Source organism: Haliaeetus albicilla, chromosome W (genome assembly GCF_947461875.1).
Source record: "Haliaeetus albicilla chromosome W, bHalAlb1.1, whole genome shotgun sequence".
NCBI lineage: Eukaryota > Metazoa > Chordata > Aves > Accipitriformes > Accipitridae > Haliaeetus > Haliaeetus albicilla.
Genome location: NC_091515.1, coordinates 3,841,385 through 3,862,613, shown reverse-complemented (window position 1 = coordinate 3,862,613; position 21,229 = coordinate 3,841,385). Strand labels below are relative to the sequence as shown.

General features: G+C 48.8%; 1 protein-coding gene across 2 annotated transcripts in view; it reads right to left on the bottom strand.

The window, feature by feature from the left end:
- The window catches only part of ZBTB7C (zinc finger and BTB domain containing 7C), a 162,523-nt gene that overhangs the window by 35,068 nt on the left and 106,226 nt on the right, over positions 1-21,229 (bottom strand). Inside the window, exon 1 of one of the 2 annotated variants that reach the window (XM_069774904.1) lies at positions 13,726-13,916. The exons of the other annotated variant lie outside the window; for it this stretch is intronic. The gene's annotated coding sequence lies outside the window, so the exon portion shown is untranslated. Of the gene's footprint in view, positions 1-13,725; positions 13,917-21,229 lie in introns of those variants that run through there. 2 annotated transcript variants of the gene reach the window in all.

Sequence of the window (21,229 nt, the reverse complement as noted above, 5' to 3'; positions counted from 1 at the left end):
CTCTGCAAAGGGATAATTCTCTCCTGCCCTGTCCAGTCCCAACAGAAATACCTGCTTTTCCCACCTCTCCATCTCCGGCCGCTACTCATCACGGAAAACTCCATCTAGGTAAGCTCCGTCTAGGAGCTCAGCCTAGGTAAGATCAGCCCAAGTCCCTGGTGGTCTCTAACCGTGCCAACACTGGCATGCCAACGTGCCCATTGAGATGCCCCAGTTGACCTGCTCCCAACGCAAAGCGTCAGCGGTGAGAGCTCCTCCGCAGGGAATCCCAGCGGGAAGCCCAGGCAAGCCTAAGTTACGAGCTCTACATCCAACGGCAGCTTTGCCAGGTGCTTGGAGCGCTGGTTCAGAGCGATCCCTAATAAAAACAACGAAGCACGGAAGGGTGTGTTACTTTTGGGTAATAATACATCTGAAAACTGCACGGTGAGGCAAAGACAACACCGCACCCTAAGCCACCCGAAGGGTGTGGGCATTATACAATGATTCACCCACACCCAGAGCCTCCGACGACAATTAACATCCAGCCCCGCGTAAGAATCGGTAAATACCGTATCTCAAACCAGGAAACGTCGACCTTTTCTGCGTGCATGAAAAAACCCCCGAAAGATGTGTCTTAACATGAACATCACTCTGGGCAGATCGGCACCATCGCAGCACACGGTGATTATTTTCTGCCCTTCTTCTGGAAGAAGCCAGAGTAAAGTCAATAGCGGTTATATTTTGAGTTATATTTAAGCATGGATTTCAGAGTTTTCATCATTTCCCTCTTAAAAAAAATCCCAACAAACAGAGATGATGGAAAAATCTAAATGTATAATTACATTTTGATAACTACAAAGTCTTGTGAGGTGCTTTATAGATAACCAAATGACAAGATCTCATCACGCCCAAGTTTATTTTCATAGCCATAAATCTACTTCTGGTAAAGTTGCCGGGAAAAGATTTTACTGTTGAGCAATAATAGAAACAAAATAGCACTTATTAAAGGGAAATGGGAGCAAGAGCTCATCCGATGTTGAAAGACAACAGAGAAAATCAGTTTGTTATTAGGAGATAGCAGAAATAACTTTTTTGCCGGTCCAAGATAGCAGCAGCGAGACCAGTTGGTTATTAACAGAGATCCCACTTTCTTTTTCCTAGACCACAGTGCAGTTGCCGTGATGTTCATGAAAACAGCAATTAAAGATGCAGCTTTGGGCTTGCACCTCCAGCCGCCAGCATATCTTAGAGGAAAAACAAAAAAGCACCAAATTGAGAGTGTCTCCAGACCTATTCCTAATCATTTCTGAGGTCAGGAAATTCAAGTTGCTTTTCCAACATAAATTCACCAGTTCATTTAAAATAAAACAAACCCACAATGGCAAGGAGCGGTGAAGATGATGATAAATCTACCTTCTGGGTGATCCCAGGAAAAAGGCAGAGCCGATGCTACCGGCTTTGTGTCTGTGTGAAAGATGGAGCTAGCAGAGTTGCCATATACCTGCCTGAAACAGGGAGGCTCAAAGCCTTCCTGAAGGACAGGCGGTGCTCCCGAGGAGGAATGCTTGTTGCAATATTAACGAGGGAGGAGACAGGACCGCCAGGGAGAAATGAAATATATCTTCCTGGCTGACACAGCGGGGACAGTTTGGATAACTCAAGAACATAACTGGACATTGCTATTTGCCTTCAGGGCAGTCAATTGGGCAGATCGGGAGAAGTTTGTAGGGATAAGAAAGTCCTGCTTGAATTTCTGAATCCTGATTGTGGGCAGGAGAAGGGATGGATTATAATTCTCCAGCTGTAGATCTGAGTAACAGGAATGAAGCATAGCCCTACCAGCACACGTACAGGCAAGGAAATAAAAATATCCACTACTGTTGTTTGCTGATGATAGCTTGGAGCATCTTCAGAGCAGACTAAGTTTCTACTGTGCAAGGTGCAGGGTTTATTATTATTATCATTTACTATTACTAATTGCAGTGATCATTTATACTGCATCAGTGTCTTATAGCTACAAGGGGGATGCTCATCCCCTTATAGACACTGTACAAGCAAGACCAAAGAAGGAGCAATCCATCCCTAAATGCTTGTGCTCCGAATAAACAGTGGGAGAAAAAAGAGATGACTTGGTTTGCAGAGATAAGGAGCAGAGAGACTTGGTGATTTGCCCAAGGCCATGGAGGAAGCCCACGGTAGAGCCAAAATTTGGAGTTAGCTCATCCAAATCCCAACTCACCACTTTAGCTAGACTATCGGCCTGAGCTAGCTCCCGCCTAAGGCTCAGCTTTATCCTAAGACTAGAGGCAGCCTGAAGCTCAGAGGGGCTCCACATCGGGGCCACCACGGACGCTTCCCACGCCACGTGGTTGCCACGTGCCGAACCTCGTGCCCACACCTCGTGGTCGGTGGCACCATCGCCGGCAGTCTTTTGGCACCCGGCAAAGCCAGAGGATTTTGGTTTGTACCGGGACAGCGTAAATCACCCGAAGGACCTGGGGTGGCAGGGTCTGGGCTGGTGGCGTTGCTGGGAGCTCAGCATTCCTGGGTTTTTCACTGAACAAAAGCAAAAGGATTTGGGCACGAAGGGAAAGTGGGTTTCCAAGGGAGGGCTGGAGGAGACCTCCCAAGGGAAAACCAGGGAAAGTTGGGAAAGCAGAGAATGGCAGCTCGTTGCATCCAACACCCAGCCTGGCAGGGTGCTGGGGGAAGGAGAGAGCAGGGAGGGCTTTGCAGGCAGCCAGGGATGCTCAAAAAAAGGTACCATCAGCAGCAAAGTGGGGCTTTTCAAAACACAAACAGTTTTGGGGAAGAAACGAGAACGGCACACAAGCTAAAAATAAGCAGCAGCAAGTGAAAAAAGGATTAAAGGAGCCCAAAAGAAATAGCGAACAGCAAATTGCAGGGAATTGTTCAGCAAACAATAAAAGGCTCCTCGCCATCTCCCTGCAACAGGCAGGTGGCACTGGGAGAAAGCAACCCACGACAAATGATAGCTGCAAAAGGGGAGATGGAAGGGGGGAGAAAATTCAGACCTGGCAGATTTGTTAAGTGGTTATTTTCCCTCTGTCTTTGCAGAAGACAAAGGGGAGGTAAAGCTCCCCAAGACAGGGATTGTATTTCACTCCGTGGTCGAGAAGGCTTTCGAGTGTCTGCAGATAGCGGCAAGAAATGGTCCTAAAAAGATTAGAGCTCTTAAGGTAGGGCAAAATACTATATCCAGACAACACACTCGAGTTTTAATGACAGTGGGGAGAGAATTGAGTGAAGCATTGTCTGCTGCCTTTAGGAAACTGAAAACTCAATTTGAAACAGCACAGACTAGAGCTGGGGTTTTCTCACGAGAAAGGCTTTATTCCTGCCCTTTAAGCATCACTTTTCATCCTTGACATATATTTTCCATTCACTGCTTTCCCACAACCAACACAGGTTTAAGAAGGGTCTTCCGTGTTTTTAGAGTGATTTGGGTAGCTTGCCTTTGAGCATCTCCCTGACTCTAATGTATTTCTTCTTGCTGCATCCCTCTGTCAGGCTATTATCTGTGTTTACGGATACCCAGCTGAGGGATAAAGAAGCAAAGTGGCTTCCTACAGATGCATAGGGAATGTGCTGGAAAAGAAACTCACCCTGGATTCCCCAAATCTCAATCCTCAGACCACCCCCTGCTCCTACTGCCTCTGTGATTCCCACGTTGGCTCGCTAAGCTGGACGGGCCAAATCCCAGTGGGTGCAAACCAGCTGAGCTTCCATACAACCTGTTTTATACTGGGAGCAAGACCAAGCATCACGTCCAGTCTTAATTCATAGAATCATTTAGATTGGAAAAGATCACCGAGTCCAACCGTAAACCTAACACTACCAAGTCCACCACTAACCATGTCTTGACTGGATCGGGGATTTTGTGCCCCCCCCAAAAAACGAGGCTGATTGCTACGGACCCCAAAGTGGCCGACGTGCCCCATGGAGGTCACCAGGACCCCCCTGCACCACTTCGCTTGGGACAAGGACAGAACAGGGCATTGCCTTGCAGCCAGCCTTGTGGCTGCATCCGCTGGGGCTGGGGGGACATCGCTCCTATGTTGCCCCCACTGACTCCTCCATGGGTGGGTGACACCAAGGTGGCTCCGCTGTCCCTATCTCAGCTCCTGCATCCCTCAGCCGGGGACTTTCGGCTGCAGGGACCCCCCTGACCTTGCCCGGGGCTCTGTTACTAAGAATAAAATGCAGAGGGCTGTGCTACACCAGCGAGCGGTGGGATAATTGCAGGGAAAAGCGGCTGCTGTAGCCCAGCGACCGCAGTAATTGGGTATGGGCCATCCTGTAGCCAGGTTTCCCGTGCTATTATCCCCTTATTAATAGAAACCAAATCTACCTTTGCAGAGACAGCACTGCGAGCCTGGAAATTATGCGGTGCAGGGCTACAGGGAGGCATCTGTGGCATCTCTGCAATAGCTTCTGCCCTTCGCCACCCAAGGGCTGGATCCCGGTGGGGTCCACGGGATGGTCCCACCCAAGTCGTGGCAAAATCCCAGCCGTCCTGACCCAAAGTCCCCTGTGGTCATCGGAAAAGCGAATATTAGACTCAGCCACGTGGCGATTGCCCTCACGGAGGCAGGCGAGTGAGATTTGGTCTATTAACTAATTCATCCCAGCCGCATCCCTGCAACGTATGGCAGGGAGTATTAATTTCATCTCCCAAGGATGAAAACTGGAAGGTCAAAAAGGCTTGAATTTCACCCTGCCCGCACCGATGGGGTATGGCGGGGGCCACCAGCTGAGCATCCATGGATTTAAGGCTGGAAAATAACATGGAGCATGTCAGCTGCGATGCTCCTGCTTGGGTGCTGTGGGATGTCGAATGTAAAAGAAGAAGGTAAAAGTGACAGCATCATTTTAAGGAGAATCAACCCATGATGCCAGGGCTCTCCTTGCTGGAAGGTGTGAAAGCAAAGTGCTGATTTCTGAGAAACCCAAGGACAAGGTGAAAGTCTCCGGGGGGGCTCTTCCAGGATAGGACTTCCAGGTCAATACAGTAGCATGGCTTTCCATGGCCAGGACTCACACAGGTCCCTCTCCCCATCCCTGTCTTCGTCCAGGCTAACTTCCCCTCCAAAGCTCAACTTGGAAACAGTCCTGGATGAAATGTGCCCCTGATCATGACTTTTTTCATTGGGTAAGCAGAGATGAAGGCACAAGGCATGAGCCTGTGTTAAAGCTGGAAGGTATATCAGGTGCCTCCATCCAAAATGCAGTTGACAATACAGAGAATGAGATCTGGTTTGGTACATTTATTTTTTAATGCAGGTAAGAAATGCAGGTTTATGAAGGTCTTCAGGACCATCTGAATCTTGTCTCAAATTTGGGATTTGGTTTGAAACTTGCCCAGGGATGTTCACTTCCACCTCGCCTCCCGATTCATGGTAGGCAAAGCCTAGCAGATGGCCTCCTACAGTAACAATTTTAACCATCAACGTTGTTAATACACTCAAGAGTGACAGAAAGAATTATCAGCCCATAGTATTTCCAAGCTTCCCCGTTTTTTTTCACCTCTTCTTCACCCAGCTTTTAACGCTTCCCATTTCAACGGCAATTAATACCAGCCTTTCTGAAGATGAATCCTACAGGCTTGCAACCAAGTTCTCACAGAGCCAAATCAGCACAGATGTGCTAGAGAGCGATGCAGATGGTTTCTCCTTCCCTTGAAACTTGAGACTTTGCTTCTGCTTGACGCTGCGGTGTTTTGCAGGCTAGGGATGTCAGGAGCACGTCCCTCCCCATATGGCAAGCGAGAAGTCATCCCGGGAAGATTAAAGCAGAGAGAGGAGACCTGGGTTGCCTCCTGCATTTTTCAGCCTTCTCCCTCACTTTGTGAAAGCCTGGTGCTGTTAAGCAACTACGTAAGAGATGAAAAGCGTTGGGGAAAATAAATAATACATAAATGCCTAAGTGTGTTGCCAAGGCCACCTCCAGAATGGATCTGTACCCAGGCATGCTCCTCTCCGGACGGCTGCCCGCTCCTGCCCTGCAGAGATGTCACTGGGAGTGAAATGGAGCTCCTGGGCAAGATGTTGTTTCAGAGTGATGCATCGGAGAACCTTGCAGGTGACAGAAACTGTAATTGCTGTGATTAAACTTCACCGGCCCATTTCACCCCCATGAAATCCAGCTTCGCTGCTGATTTCAGCAGAAGCAGGATTGATGTTCCTACCAGGGGAGAGGTTGGGAGCGCCAGGGAGACCTCTCCCCAACGCACGAGCAAAGCCCGGCTGCCTGAGCAGAGGGTCCTGTACCCCTGGGGACTCGGGGATGCTCTGGCTTCCACAAGGATCTGAACAATGTTCTCCATCATCCCCAAAAGCAGTCCAGACCAGGCGCAGAGAGCCAGCACCCTGACAAAAAAAAGAGTCTGAGACCCAGGGTGAGATGCTACAGGTGACTTCTTGGGGTTCAGGGCAGCGGCGTCTTGTGCCCAGAGGCTGCAGAGACCCCAAGGGAGCTATGCTGCATCCCACCGGCTCTGTCCCTGTGTCCTGATTTCAACAGCAGCTCGGCCACATCTGCCTCTATTTTTCTCGGCAAACCCCTGAGAGCTCAACGGCTCCGTAGCAGTAAGAGATAACACATTGGTCACTTCAAATACATAATAAGAATGTAAAATAAAAGGTACCCAGCGTGGCTGGATGCAGCCACGACCGTGATATGAGCTGCCCAGTCTCGTGGCACGAAGAGCCGGCTGTGCCAGTAGTGCCAGCAGCCCACTGGAAGGGGTCTTCTCCCCACTTTGTCCTTTCCATGGGTTAGGAGGTGAGGCATTGCCCCTGGAGCAGGACGCGATGATACAGGAGCATCCAGCCCTGATGTATAAGAACACCGGGAGGTGCCGAGGGTGCTGGGAGGTGCCGGTGAGGAGCGTGGTCCTTGGGGTGGCTGCTTCCAACCTTGCTGTGATGGACAAGTCATGGCATCCCCCTGCCTCACTGCCCTTGCCTGGAAAACAGCCGAATAATCCCCAGCAAAGCACTTTGCAACCTACTAACCCCCCTCTCCTTTCCTATGCCTGCTGTGGAGGATGGCTGGTGGGCCTCAGGAGACACAGCACACAGCAGAGCACACAGGGATGCTGCAGGGACTCCTAAAATGAGATGCACTCAGATAGTCTAATGCCTCTGCAAAAAACCCTGAGTCTGCCAGGATCAGAACTGGCTACAAAGGTTGAAGATGTTGCTTGAGAAATATTAGTTATAGCTGTGTACATGTATTTGCCTTATCAGTTTTCTCTAGTGGGAGATTATAAAGCGACCAGGAAAAGAGGGGAAAAATATTCTCCTTGTTTAGCACAAAAATATAGGTAACAATTATTAGGCAATAATTGATTCATCCGATACTTTATTAACTGGAGTTCGGGTGTGCAAGTGACAGGCTCTGCGGCGAGCCTTTCATGTGACACATTATTAAAGGCTCTTTTTCTGGCTCCGAAAGGCAGTGGCTGGCAGATCAAAGGTCAGACATTTCAAGGAGTAAATTGGTTTAATGTGGCTGCAGATAGCCTCACAAAAACCTAATAAATATGCAGTGAAATGTAAGGAGAGAAAATTGTGGACAGGAGAGACAATTACTTTGAAACCGGGATAAGAGCAGCACGGGCTCAAATTAATCAGCGTACGGGCACCTTCTCTCTGTCTCAGGATTTAGTATTCAGAGCAGGAGCCCGGCTGCTGGCGGGATGTGCTGGGAGGGGGCACTGGTACCCAACGCCAAAACCTGTCGGGGGAAGATGCTCAACCGCGAGCCGCAGCTGGGATGGTGGTGGGAACCACCACACCTTTCCAGGTACACCGGGAAGCCACCCGTGACCCACAGCAAAGGATGTTCACGAGCACCACGGGATTTTGTGGTGGCTGGTGGAGAGATTATACCTCCGTGGCTGAATCCCGCACGGAGCCCTTGGTGTGACCGAGCGGGCTCACGCCGGCACTGGGACACCAGCAGACAGCGACTCACGGCCCAAACCCCAGCGTTCAGTGATAAAAAATGAACACAGAGGGGTTTAATTGTAAGAATTGACGCTTTTAGCTCATCTCCTTGTTTTTCACTTGATCTTGTGACTTTTTCAGAAGCGTACCTCACTTATTTTTAAACTCCAGGCAACGGTGTCTGGGTACTTCAGGGTTTTTGTTTGCATTTCTTGAAATGCATTAACTCAAGTGACCTCCAAATGCTTGCAAGGCAGGATTTCTTTGCTAAAAAGTCACAGCTTCACTCCTTTTAATTAAAGGTGAGAAAACACCCACTCCAGTTCTCTAATCTGGAAAGGGACTTCCTGCATGAAAACAAAGCACGATATTCCCAGTACGGCTGGCAACAGAAGCGGAGGAAACAAATCTATAAAACAAAATGCCCGGTCCCCCTCAGAGAAGCAGGTAAGGGCACAACATTTTGTATTCCCTTTGCAGGTCACCTTCCCCAGCTGAGTCACCATGCTCCAGCATGATTTATCACAGCCCCACCAGACAGCCCGAGAAGGATCAGGCAGCAAAATCTGCCTGCGATTTAGCAAAGCCAAGCCTTGCCTGCTCACCCACATGGAGACTTTCTGCAAGCATGAAAGATTTGGGAGCCAAGGGCTAAATTGCTTCATCAGCCATGTCGTCCCATAGCCTGGACCAGCATGGATGAATGAGATCCCTCTGCCCACCGTGTCCCCGTCGGTGGCTTGTCACCAGCTGTGTCCCTCTGCCCAGGATGGAGTTGCACCCAGGGGAGCGTCTGCCACCTCCTTGGTGAGAAAACTTCCATGAGAAGCCTTGGGGATGGGGCAGAGGGAAAGAGGCAGTGCCACCTGTGTCCTGCTAGCCATGGGATACTTCAAGGAGAACCCAAATTTCATGGGTGACCCAAAAGGAAAACTGATGGGCCATGGACCTCCACACCTGCAACCCAGGCAGGCAGCTCTTGCCTTGAGTTATCTGTGCATATATCGCTCTGCCATAAATCAGGAGCCCTGACAGTGTAATTTGTATCTGGGGAACCTGGAGCAATTACAAAATCAGCCCAAACACTATTTGTTTCACAAGATTTTGCCCTTAGTTAGCACTGTCGTTCTGCTTTAATTACACTGTAATTAATTGCAACAAAACTGGAAAGTGCATGTGCATGGTGGAAAGGCTGGAATATTGCAACCTGCCTGCTCCTCTGCAGCCACAAGCGTAAAATCTCTGATCCTCTTTTGATATAAGGCTTGGCATTCATTTTACCACCCTACATCCAGAGCATCTCCAAGTTCTCTCAAAACCAGACCAAGACCCACGGAAGGCGACTACTGACTTATTTTACATCCAGGGAAATTAAGGCACAGAGGACCTAATCTCTTTAATTTCTCTTCAGCCAGGACTTAAGAGGGCAGAAGTTGCCAGAAATGAACCAAGCTTGGGGCCTGGATGTAAATCACAACCTTTTTCTCTGCCCTGGGATGCTGAGAAGTTCCCCTGGAGCTCCCAAAGCCACCTAGCACCTTGAAGGGGTTGGGACCTGTCCATGGAGAAGGTTGTCTCATCCAACACCTCCCTAAAGACAGAGGCAGTGAGACCCGCTCACGGCACAAGGACCTGATGATAAAGAAAAGCTAATCTGACCTATTTCTTTTGCAATCTGTCCCCTTCTAGTATTTCCAGCATCTAGCCGTGGCACAGAGGTATTAATCCCGGCTGAGGTGGACTTTCAGAGTCCCGTTTCAGCCGGCGTTCAGTCTCTCGGCGCAGAGTATAAAAGCAGCCGTAACGCAATCGCTGGGCAGCCGCTGGGAAACGAGAAGCTGCCAAATGCATCTGAGGCTGCCTCGAGTTTCATCCCCTGATTATTTCTGTGCAAGAAAAGCAGCTGCACCCAAAATCTGCATCCCTGCAAGGCTGGGGAGAAGGTCTGGAAGGGACACGGGAGTCACAGGGATCAGCTGATGGGACTCATCTCTTGCACACCACCAGCGAGCGGCCAGGGCAACGACTTGCCAGTAGGGCAGGAGGGGAAATTTCCCATTTTGAAACTGCTCAATACTGATAATAAAAACGTTCTTTTTTTTTTTTTTTTCAGCCGAATACCTTGCAGAAAAAATATGCTCTTGCTTTTCTTTCCTCTTTGCTGTTTTCTTTTTCCAGCCTCGCCTCTCCTGTCCTCTCCTCTCTTCTCCTCTCCTCTCTTTTCTCCTCTCCTCTCCAATTTCCTCCCAGGAGGCTGTCAAACCTCACCTCTATTTTGCTGGTAGCAGATGGAACAACTTGCCCCAAACCACAGCAGAACAGTGACCGAGAACACGAACAGTGAGGAGAACGTGATAGATCACCGGCTGGTCACCCAGTGATGTGCCCAGACCCCATGTGTTCCTGGAGGCACCACCAGCCTCTGGATCGCTCCCCAGCAACTCAGAGCCACAGCCAGGTGGGGGAGAAAAGCCCAAATTTTGCATCAAGGCAGCAGTCCCAGCACAGGGGGCTGTGAAACCACCTCTCCGGCTGCCTGCCCGGCACCGTGGTGCGACACGGCGTAAGGAAACCCCATGGCAGAGGTGAGGATGCACCCGCTTTGAGGAGCTCATGGCAGACAGGAGCTGGCCAGGCAGCGGCAGGGATTGGGATTATCCCAGCAGCAGGAACTCCGAAAGATCGAGCTGATCTAGGAGACCTCCCAGACACATGCCTAGAGAGCCTGGGGTTTGGCAGAGGATCTGCTCCATCAGCTTCAACTCACCTTGGCAAAAGGTGCCCAGATACCATGGTGACGGGCTCGGCGGGGATAAACACCGAACATGGGTGTGGGTTGTTTGCATAGTTAGGAAGCTGGCTGGTCTCCATCCCTCCACCCTGCCTCCTCCCAGCAGTGCCAGGATCTCAATCCAAAGTGGTCTCCTACCTCCTCCTGGGCTGGCTCATCCGCGGGCAACACGGAGGCACTTCCCAAACTGGTTCCCTGCTAGGCAGGGCAGGGTGGGGGACGGCAACACCGGGCTGCTGCATCTTCCCGCTCCCCGGGAGGTGGAAGTCATTTGATGGTCCTAACATCCACGTGCCTGCCCCGACCCACACGGAGAGGGCGCAGAGCCTTCACGGTGTGGGACATCCCCTCCTCCTCCTCCTCCTCTTCTGCAGCTGCTGAGCACATCGAGCCCCTTGCAAAACCACCGGCTGGGATGTGGCATCCTTCCCCCCCCCGACCCAAAAAAGCACTCACGACCACCACGCACCCATTCCTTAGGGGCAAGGACATCTTTTTGAGGGTCGAGGAACAAAGCAATCCAACAGCAGCGAGAAATAAATCTATAATTAAGGCAAGCTGCTCACATGAGCGATACTTGAAAATTATGCAGACCTGTGAGCAACGTTGCCATCGGGCGTGCGGCTCCTCTCAGGCTTCCAGTAAGGAATAAAAAAGCTCTGACTAATATAAAGAGGCCTCCAAATCATTCTTGGCAGAAGCATCCCAGCCCCGGATCCCCTCCCTCTATTCATCGCTAAAGCTCTCAGCCAAAGGAAAATAAACCGTGCAGCTACCTCGCTGACCTGACCCGCAGCGTGGTGTAGCTGGGTGCCAGCTGCCCCTTCTGCACCATGACATGCTAATATAATAGTGTATAATATACATACATTATACAAATATCTATACTGTATGCACATTTATAACATAGATATTATATTTATAGATAAATATATACATTATATGTGGCGTGATGCTGCCTTCCTATCCCCATCCTGCCAGGAGGGCAGGGGCAGGGGCACGGGCAGGAGCGTGGGCAGGGATGAGCCTTCCCATTGCTGCCTGCTTTGCTAGGATCATCCACACACACTCGATAATATCACATTTTGATGCGGTCCGAGATCGTTCACCTTTTCTAATTGCTTCCAAGTTTATAAAACCATTCCACCGGCGACACTTAATGGGAATAAGACCAGGACTATGAACTGGGGAGGCAAGATTTCAGTGTTTTGAAACTATTTTAATAACTTGCTATTTAATTAAGAGCAATAGTTCTGAAATTATGTCAGTGAAACTTGCCACTTATTTATTAATTAGAGGGGGAATTTCAAAGCGAGGCTAAGGGAGTTAGGTGCCGGACAGCCCCGGGCTCGCTGGAAAATCCCAAGTTTGTATGGCTAATGCTTGCTCAGTGCTCAAACACGCCGGGTTTGACTCCTCATTGCCTGGCACCTGAAGTAAACGGCATCAAGCACAAGCGTAAAGTGGGTGTTAAACGCTGCCTGCTTCAGAGCACGGGTTTGAAATGTCCTTTTTGCGGTGGTGGGAGTGATAGAAGGCATTGGAAGACAGGGAAAGACAGCAGAGCATCTCATCTACCTTTCCAGGAGTTATTTGCTGGGCTGGCCTGGGGTGGATATACCAGGATATATCCCGAGAAGCCTGCAAAAAAGGTTTGCTCTCCAGTGTGGGGTGTTGGAGATGCTGAAGGCTCAGACAGACCTGGCTGCCTTTGCTGCTCCCAACCTCCAAATCCTCCCAGGAGGAGAAACCTCCATCCGATTCCACTTCCACTAAGCAGAAAGGAGGGGAAAGTCCCACTCGGTCTCATTCCCCCAAATATTGTACCTGGGTGAACTGGAAGGTGACTGCCACATCTCCTTTTCGAGGGCAGAACAAACTGCAGGTCCCCGCACGACCGCACCAAGTATTTCCGTCCATCCGACGCGCTCCGGAAAGCAACGCCGGAATGGCCAAGCGCCGGTTCCTCCTCTGCTGAGCACATTCCTCCCCTCCTGTTTTCATTCAGCCCAACCTTAAACAAAACCACGGCTGTTGTTTTTATCGGCAGAGCGGCTCTGGGAATTACCTACGTGGGGCCGGGGGAGCTGGAGAGGGGGTTTGTGCTGCTGAAACAGCATTTAATCTCAAGAAGGAGCTGTTAAAAATATTAAAGCTTAACCGGGTATAACATCCTGTCCTGCTGTGTCCAGTTTGCTAGTAAAGAAGCAAAAAGTTCTGGAGGTAGACTGAGAATTAAACCCAAACTCCAGGTAGGGGCTTTCCAGATAAAGCACCTCTGGTTTCCCCATGCAATCCCTACTTGCAGCTCGGGCAGCGCAGCCAGTGTTAAATCTGCTGAGATGTTTTAACTATTTAAGAGGAGAGTGGGTTTTTTCCCGCAAGTTTTCTGCAAAGAACAACCGAAACAAAAATGACTTTAAAACAAATATTAATAAATAAGTGTTAAAAATATAGAATAGAGTAGAACAGAATAGAATAGAATAGAAGAGAACAGAACAGAATAGAATAGAACAGAATTAATCATCTGCCCCATCAGAGCCCTTCTGCCTACCCAGCAGGGGATGTTAGCAGATGTGTTTTCACACTGATATTTTCTATCTAAAACAAACAAACAAATAACTAAGCCGGACTTACAAAAAAAACCCCAACCCTCAAATTGAGTTTGTATCGTACAGGTGTTGATACACAGCCAAAATCTCCAGGCTTGGTAAAGATTCAAGATACCAAGCAAAGAAATTGGAGAATCACAGGTTTGAGTTCAAACAGCAATTAAAAATGCATGTAAATGGCGATAGATTAGTACAGAGGATCGCTACGACGCGCCGAAGATTTCTAACATGAACACAATTAGCCTCCGAGCATGAAATTCAAGCACCTCCCCCTCCCCTCAAGAAACCGCAAAAGCCTTAAAAGGGGGAAAAAAAAAAATTTTAAACCCACGTAGTTTGGAAGTCGAAAGTACAGCATCCGACCCACCTTCCCGCTCCGGGTGCCGACCCTCGTCCTCCCCTCGCCAGCTGCACGGGGAATCCGGCAGCGTCGCTCCCCGAGTGTCTGCAGCCGAGCGGAGATTGTCATTGATTTGTGTGCGGAAAGTTAAGCCTTTCTAGGAGCGGTTAGGAGAATTCACTCCCACCACTCCCTCTAAACCAAAAGTATTTGGCACGGAGCCCTCCTCATCCACCTGTACTATTAAGGTCTAAACAACACGCGGGACATGGGCTGATTTTACCGGGATCTTTTCATGTTTCCTTTTTAAACAAGCACACGAAGTTCTTTGGAAAGAAAAACTTGGGGGGGTTGTTGTGGGTTTTGGTGGTTTTTTTTTTTTCCCAAACCTCATTTTTCTTGAAGCAGATTTATTGCATTCTTTTTGTTAGCCACTCGGTGGGCCAAGCCCTTCCCTGGTGTAACTGGTGAGCCCTGACCACGTGCTGGTTTGCCCCCACAGAGGTAACGCCGTGGGTGACTTTCTTACTGATCTGCTCTGCTTCCCCTGCAAACCGTGCACCCATCTGGCTGAGACAAGGTAAATCGGGGGGGGGGGGGGGGGATGAAAACCTTCTCTTTTAAAAAGAACTGGATATAATTTAACTAAAAAATCAGATTTGCGCATGAATGATCCATGTGAGCAAGAAGATGGAGGCAAAGCATCTTCAAAAGGGAGGTTTGCTTACCCAAGTCCCCCGTCGCCGTGTTCCACAGCTGACAAGACCCCAAATTGGGTGCCCAATCCAAAGAATGAGTGAGTGACTTTGAAAACCCTTCCCAAGTGCCGAGTGTGGGGCTTCAAAGCCCCCCTGGCAGCCAGATTTGGAAGCCACCTCCTGGCCACCTCAGCTGGACCCATGGGGCCAACAACCCCATCCAGCACCCATCTCCTGCGGTCCCCGTCCACGAGGACATCCCCAGCAGAGGAGTCACCCCGCCGGAGCCCCGCTCAGCAGAATGTGCCGCCTCCACCGCCGTGAGCAGCCCAACCTGGCTAAGCCCGGCTTGCCGGCATGTGCGCAACCTCAAAGGGTTGGCCATCGTGTTGAGTGATAAGTAACAGGTCCCTCCTCCTCACTGGGTGCCCTAGGGATCAGCTCATTCTTCAGATTCTGTCCCAAATTTAGCAGCCACATCTCCGAGCATTAAGTTAAACACTGCATTTCATAAAATACTAGTTCCTTTCTGGCACTGGTATTACGACAACAAGGAAATACAGATTTTTTGTTAATACAGTAAATCCGATGAGAGCAGCTGGACACCGAGTTCCATGTTACATGCCTTTCTGCTGGTTTTCCTTTAAAGAAGCACATTAAAAAAACCCCAAATCACAACCAAAATTGTTTATACAAGGGAAATCTTTCTGAAGCAGGAGGCAAAATCAAGTGTAAGATAGCCTGGGGCAACCTGGCACTCCCAGACACAGCTTGGAAGAGCTCCGTGCTCGGAGCACGGTTACTTTTGAAACTTTTAGTACATGCTTTCTTGGTCTGTAGGAAAAAAAATATACTGCTTCCATCCCCACACCCAAACCACTATCTGCAATTCCTCTGACTACTGGGTTTCTAAGGAGTGTCTGGGTAAATCAGTAAATGAAGTCGGTGCGAACAATATGTCTGGCCCCAGATAAGAGTAAAGCAAAACTTGGGCAGCATCCAGCAACTGCCAAGCTGGTGTGGAGAGGAACACCAATTGCCACTCACTGCTTTCCTGGTACTCCCCCAGCCTGCATCCCCTGTGGGACGGGAGCACCCATCCACCACCCACACGCACCCGAAGCACAAAAACCAGGCAACTTCATTTCCCACAAAAACTGCCTTTTTTTTTCTATCAAAATGACATTGCTCCCATCAATCCACCAAAGCTAACCAGTTGAAGAAACAATTACTTCCATCCCATGCTAATGAAGTGCATTGTTCGTGGTGCTGTTTCCCAGGCTGGTTTTATGGAAATGTCCCCAGTACCCTTGAGGTGCTGGAGCGTGTCCAGAGAAGGGCAGCGAAGCTGGTGAAGGGTCTGGAGCACAAGTCTTCTGAGGAGCGGCTGAGGGAACTGGGGTTGTTTAGCCTGGAGAAAAGGAGGCTGAGGGGAGACCTCATTGCCCTCTACAGCTACCTGAAAGGAGGCTGGAGTGAGGTGGGTGCTGGTCTCTTCTCCCAGGTAACAAGCGACAGGATGAGAGGAAATGGCCTCAAGTTGCACCAGAGGAGGTTTAGATGGGATATTAGGAAAAATATCTTCACTGAAAGGGTTGTCAAGCATTGGACCAGGCTGCCCAGGGAAGTGGTGGAGTCACCGTCCCTGAAGGTATTTAAAAGACCTGTAGATGTAGCACTTAGGGACGTGGTTTAGTGGTGGACGTGGCAGTGCTAGGTTAATGGTTGGACTCCATGATCTTAAAAGTCTTTTCCAACCTAAATGATTCTATGATTAAAAACGTTCCCAAATTCCTGCAATCCAAACCCAACATTTTCATACAGAAGAATACTTGGGGCAGGGGACAGTGACAAATGAAACATCTCAGCAATGACTTTGAGTCTGAAACCACTGCAGACCAATAGGTCTCCACTGAACCCTGGAAATTATTTCCCATTTCCCATGTGAAATTGATTCCCAGTTTTTGATTGCTGTTAACAGAGGGATGAACAGGTCTCTAGACTAGAAAGGAAGAGACGCTAAACTACTTCTAACAGGGTGTGAAATAAGAATAACAGGAGAAAGAAGACAAGAAAGGGTTGTGCTAGACCCCACCTTGGTTCACAAGCACAACAGGAAACACCTAGTTAAAAAAATAATAGAAAAGGTTGTAATGATTGCTTATCCCAGGTCAGTAAAGCTCTAATCACAGGTACACTGAATTGCAAGCTTTCCAGAAAAGAGTACTTAAAGGATGCCTGTCCAATCAGAAAAATAAATGATCATCAAATTTGAAGATTTTCCTGTGCAAAATTAATTTTGACACAGTTTTGCTTTGTACTGCTTTTTTTTAGATAATAAACTGGCACAAGTGTTTTGTGAATTTTTGCAATTTTTCCTTTCAAATCTGAGTTTTTCAGGACCCACGGGGTCCTGAAAAAGTTGGCTAGTCGGCTAGTTGGAGCCCAATAATCAACCTCAGTGAATCCAGCTCCCTGAAAGCCAGAGGAAGATATTTTCTGCAGCAAGATTTGCTGCACCAATCACATTTTTCAAGAAAAAATTATTTTCTTCCTCAAACATCCCTATTTTACTGCCAAAACCTGTAGGTAAAAAAAAAGAGGATTTTTTTTGCAGATTAATTTTGCTAAGAAATAAACCCCAGCAACATATTTTCCCCCCAAATCTCACAGAAACTGCTTGCAAATGGGAAACTTGGAAAAGCCTGACGAAGTTTCCTCCAAGGTGTCTATCCCACCCACCCACACGTGTTTCTGTTTGTTATGGTGCATATCCCCGTTAACTTCAACACTGCTCTCCAGGCAATAAAGTTAAGCCTTGCCTAAGTGCTTCCAAATGTTGGCCTTATTTTAGAGGTGATAGAGTAAGTGGAAGGAAGAGATGTGAGCCCACAACCTTGCTGCGCACCCTTATTGCTGGGGTACCGCCAGGTCAGGAGGAAGGGTGATGGGGCAACAACCCATCTGGTTTAAGAAGGTCTCTGAGCTCGTGGCTTGGGTTAGAGCTGCTGGTTTTTCATCTTTAAAAGGTAGTTGTGGACATTGGGAAAGGGTGAATGAGTGAGTCCTGGAAGGGATTTCCTTGCTAGTAGCCCCACGCTCTGCAGACGAGAAGCAGTTTCCAGCGGGAGGCTGAATTACCGGTTACCTCATGCCATGGACGGGGCAGATTCGCTGGTCCAGGCTATGTGTACACGCAAAGCTGCTGTCACAATATTCTTATCCCCCCCCCAAAAAAAAAAAAGCTCTAAAGCAAATCAGTGAAAACCAGTGTCGATTAAATGCTCTGCTAAAACAATCGAGCCAGAGTTGCAGTGATTTCATATTTGAAACCTTAATGGCCATAATCCAGATTGATCCTAAGGGATCTCCAGTGCTTTGCCTAACGTGGATGGATGGTGGAACTCAATGAGGCTCCAATGTCTTCAATGGAAATAGGGTCATTTATGGTACCCAGAGATTTCCTCAAGAGATGAATACACAGTTTGATTTCTATGGAGGGAACAGGGCTGGATGCAGCCAAGATGATATTGTTTAAGTGTACAGGGTGTACGTGTATATATACACACTGTATGTGTAGCTATATGATGGGATTTTGCTACATCGTATGGTTTCACTGGGAAGCTCTCAGAGGAAGAGCTGCACCCTCACGTCCCCTCTTCCCCCAGTATATCTGCTCCAGCAGGGACTGGTACCAGCTCTGGAAGTGCAGTCACCTCTGGGTGAAGCTGGCCCTATAGCTCCCAGTCCTTCTTGATCCACAGCTCCCAGTCCTTCTTGCTCCCCTGCAGCTTCACTGTGCCACAAGGGCATGAGAATGATCCCACGTTAGCAAGAACATGGCAAAACAAACTTTGAATTAAACCTGTATTTTGCTTGGAAAACATTTAACTTTCTCCACTGGGTCTTATTCTCAGTCTAATGAAAGAAGACGAAGCCGGACAAAGCCGTTGCCTGTGCAATCTCTTGCTCGGTGGGAGAGAAAGATAATCTCCAAGGGTGACAGATTAGGACATGGAAGGCTTGGTGGCATGGCACCGGAGAGGTGCTGTAAGGCTAAATGCATTAAATCCCCCTCCATCTCCTGAAATGAAGCCGTAGCCAGCTCATCTGAGATAATGGCCATTCTCAGAGACGAAGATCAGGGGCCAGGAACCTCGTCTCGTCCCTGAAGCCACCAGCGAGGTGGGAACGACACCAGCTCCCGCTCCCCAGTGCACGCACATCTTCCTCCTTGAACCCATGCCTATATAAATACTTGATGTATCGCTTGATTACTTGGTTAGATGACACATGTCTGAAGGCAGTAGCCGGGTCACTTTGCTTAGTTTTAATGCTTCAGTCCTCCCTTTGTCTTTATCGGGAAAGATTCTCAAGTCCGCTTCAGCTTGTGTTTGTGCAGGGCTGGGACTGGGCGAGGGCTACTAAAAATAAATGATCATAGGATGAATTCTAAACACAAGTGGGTGTTAATAATAAAAGGCAAGATGTGGATCAAAGAGCCACTTTGCGGAGCTTGATGGGTTGGCGCAGAGTTTTACTGGACGTACCTCTCCCTCCCCAGGGCAGCTGAAGCTGGGTGAGATGCAGACCTCCAGGGAGGTCCAGACCACATGGGGCTTCTGAACATCTACTTTAAACGCGTCACCACCCCCCCGATGCCAAAAAAACCTTCCCAGCACCCCAGAACAAACTTGAGATGGGTGGTAAAACCCCTAAGTGACACAAATACAGTCTGCTGGGGGATGAAAGGGAGGCGGTGGAGAGCATCTGCAAAGACCCAGACCCTAGTGATGGCTGCAGACTTCAGCCCGACTTCCACTGCAGTCACTTTAAACCTCCTCACACAATTCACGGCTCCAACGCAATTGCTCCGCGCAGCTTTTGATACGCATTCCCTGCCTCATAATTTCTCAATGGGTTATTTTTGCTTTGCTCTTGCACAAAATGAGCAATGACTCCTTGCTGGATCTGTTCGCACTGTCCCACCCGTGGATGGGCTAAGGATGACCAAGCAAATTGCCCATCGTAACCAGCGTGCCGGCCTCTGGGCGTTGATAACCCTCTGGCCAGACCACTTGCTTTCACTTCCACAATCTAGAAAGTTATCCTTACCCAGGAATAAGAAATTTAGCAGAAGCTCCCTGATGTAGGTGGAAACAACCTCATTTGCTTTCAGAAGCTGTGGATCAGGCCACAGCTCCTTGCAGAATATCACATTAATAGTGAGAGGCAAATGAACCATTTTACTTCACCTAGCTGAAAAAAAAATGTGGCTGACCTGATTTACCTTCCTGATAACGTATTTAAAAAATGCTCCCAGGCTGAGGACTTCGCCAGCTGAGATCTCATACGAAATGAGACTGTTTATGTCATGACCGCAACCTTCTGAAAAATGCCCCTGTAGATGGGAAAGCTCACAAGACCCTTAGGTATAATGATCTCAGCTATATCAATAACCACATTTCGGCAGATTCATTATCTGCTCGCCGGCCTGCCCAGCCGCACAGCAAAGCGTTGCAGCAGGATGGAGCGAGAAAGGAAAACACTGAATTCAGCCGTTCTTCCCACAGAAAAATTGACATTGTGGGTCATTCTTTTCCTTAGCAAAAGCCAAGCTTTTATTTCCTCTGCTTTCACGCCGCACTTGGGAGGGAGGACCTGAGCTACATACAATATTGAACACAACCGATCAATCTCCCTTTTAGTGGGTGCAAGAGTATTTTCCTTCACAGCTTGCATCTTTGCTCCCCAAGCATCCTCATCCCTTGCTGTCCCAAACTTTACAGCAGAACATTTTTTGCCTATTCCTTGTAATATTCAAGATTTTAACATCCCTGCTAACTCTATTCATGGATTTCAGACCACAATTCATAGGAAATTTAGGCTACAAAACAAAGGTTTATTTCGTACCGGTATTTTCAAGCAACAAGGACCGTTATGATCATGTATTATGCCCTCCAGCTTCATACAAAATAAAATACTTCACTCGGTAATTTCTGCAGCAAGGCCTTAGTTCCCACCAGCCCTCCAGCATTTAGAAGCAGAGGCAATCTTGGCTGAAAGATTTCAAAACAAGGAGGCTTTGCCCTGATCCTTGGCAAGTGTTTCTAGTAGTTTATTAGTCTCCGTATTAAAAAATTTGCATGTTTTTCCTTTTTTTTTGCCTGGACGTGCCCAGCTCTAGCTTCCGAGCACCTCATCACACAAAGCCTTTTTCTGCTACACTAAAGAAAACAGTGTGGCTCTCTTCCCAAAGTGGGGACTTGAAGGTTAGGATCCCATGAGCAAGGATGAGAGCTGTGAATATCTCCCTTCTACAGCATCTCACTGCAGTGCTACACACCTCTGCCGGCAACGGATGTGGTTGCAGAGAGCTCGACCAGAGATGGAGATTGCTCTGGAAAAAAGCTATGGATAGGTGGGTGGAGCCTTGCACAGATTAAAACCTGGACCCTGTGGTCTCTCCGCACCCGTGGAACCCCTCAGCCCCGAGTTTGCCCTCTTCCCATGCTGGGGAAAGCTGGAGGGGGGAAATGCCAGCAGCAAGTGACGCTCAGGAGGAGTTGGCACGGCCCCATCTTCTCCTAAGGAGGAGAGAGAAAGAGGCCATCTGCCCACCATCCTCCCAGCTCAACAGGCTGGAGCCTGCCACAAGGACAACATGGGGCAACAAAACACACCCGTTGTCCATGCCCACCCTCCGTACCCCCAGACTTCACCCCCAGACCCCACCTTCCTACACTCAATCAAGAAAAAAGCAAAATACAGCAGACCCAGGAAAAAAAAACCACCAAACCCCAAACATGATCCTCCTATCTCAAGCCCACCAT